This window comes from Centruroides sculpturatus, unplaced genomic scaffold (genome assembly GCF_000671375.1).
Source record: "Centruroides sculpturatus isolate CEXI.00-Female unplaced genomic scaffold, Cexi_2.0 scaffold1066, whole genome shotgun sequence".
Lineage (NCBI taxonomy): Eukaryota > Metazoa > Arthropoda > Arachnida > Scorpiones > Buthidae > Centruroides > Centruroides sculpturatus.
In genome coordinates this window covers 97,472-99,646 of record NW_019385438.1, presented here as the reverse complement: position 1 = coordinate 99,646, position 2,175 = coordinate 97,472, and positions in this window count along the sequence as shown.

Genomic DNA, 2,175 nt, shown 5'->3' with positions numbered 1-2,175 from the left:
CAAACCCCACAGACATTCAAAGATGGGCACTATTCGGAAATTTATTTTTAATTCTGTTTTATCCATATTCTTCTAATTTTTTTACGTTAAATCTTGCGTATCGAAAGTATTCATTAGTGTAGAACATCCCATTATTCTTATCGGTTGTTTAATAGTAGAGTTTGATCCACTTGCATAGAATGCATCTATTGTATTTTCAATCGTTCCTATGACAAAAGTTTTATACAAGCTGTGATCACATTTTAAGAAAAGTCTCTCGTCTAAACGAAAACTTAAATATTAGAGATTATTTTCAAGCTAAAATGATGACAATGGAATATATGTGAGAAAATATTGTTATTTTCTTATACTCTGCTTCTTCCACTGGCAAACAGACAACCGAAGCCACAATAAAAGGTTTCTTCAGGAGTTCAGTGAACTGTCCATTTTTCATATATCACATTGGATGAACTAATAGCAAGTATTTAATAAAGCTGTTTACGATCATTTTTAACTAGAAATTTTTTGTCATGTTTTCTTAAATTGGAACTGTACTGATTGTCCCAGTTGCCATTGATCCAAATGTTAATAGTATTAATCTTTATATACATTCGCAAGCATATATTATACTTACTACAGTACTTTCATTTACCACAATGGCTGACTACGTCCACGATATCCACGAGTACGTGTTATGGTCGACATGATCAGCTTTTTCGGCACAGAGCTGTAAACACGTGTTTTAATCGACAACGACGGTAATTATCAAAATTTACCACACATTAAATATTATTTAGAATTTCGCGTACTTTACGCTGTGAGAAGCCGCCAACAAACAAAACATTAAGAAACGCCTTAACTCTATCCAACGAATCAGTTTAATATCGATAGCTAAAACATACAGAACAAGCCCGACGAACTCATTACAAGTAATTTCAAACATTCAACCAGTAGACCTAAAAGTTTTAAAAATGCATTGGAATGGCAACTTTTACGTCATAGGGCAAAGAATATTCAAACTCCCATTGTTCATGCTTCCATGGAGGAACTTATAAAAGAAATCCAGAACTACGGCCTAGACTTACTGCAAAAGACTATACTGCTAAATTAAATACGGAAATTACCGAAGCAGTAACAGTAAATGACAAAACGTACAATGTGTTTACTGACGGGTCGAAATCTGCCGAGGGCGTTGGTGCGCAATAGGTTAATAACGCTTCTGGAAGATTAATTTATCAAACCTTCTTCAAGCTAGGAATGCAATGCTTAAAGAACCAAGCCGAAAGTTTGGCTATTTTGAGGGCGTTGCAATATATCAGAGACAATCCGATGTTCAGAAACAAGACAATACACATCATCAGCGAGAGCAAAGTGGCCCTAGCAAAAATTAGGAATCTACGCACAAAGTTAACTATAGTTCAAGAAACTAACAACCTTCTGACGCTATTTAGAGGAAAAGGAATAAAAAGCCTCTTAAATTGGGTCAAAGGGCATGCTGAGATAACTGGAAACGAACGAGCGGACCAACTCGCAAAAAAGATGGCTAAGGCTGACATGCGCATCTGTTTCAACACCCTAACATCGAGCATAGTCAAGTTCCAACAGAACACATCATAACGCAAATCTGGCAACAGAGGTGGGAAGCAGAATAAACAAACAGTCTTTCCTTCCAATTTTTTTCAAGCATTCAGGACAGGAGGCACATTTCTTTTTACCATCAAAACTCTACTTCCACCCAAATTGTTACAGGGCACGGGAACTTTAATACATACCTGAAGCGTTTCCAGAACAAAGGGAATGGGAAATGCCCTTGTGCCCTATCCGAGGATCGAGATGTGCAGCATATCATTTTGTGCACTAAATACAAACATGAAACAAATTTTAGCGAGTACTCCGTATGACCATGGTTTTCACTGGCCATGCCAGTTGAAAGCCTTTTTCACGAATCAAAAGACCCTACAGGCTCTTGAAAGTTTTATCAGAGCTACAGACATTCTAAAGTATAACAGCTAGGCAAACTATTCAGCGGTTCCCCTCTCATTAGAGAGAGTTGTACATACACATTTTGCTTTGGCCCCATGGCAAGACAGCTGTTGGGGCCTTCTTCTCATGTAATGGCTATATTGTACATATGCAATAGTTTTTTCTTTTGTTACCTCCAAAGCCATGGAGGCATTGTATTTTTGTATACACACA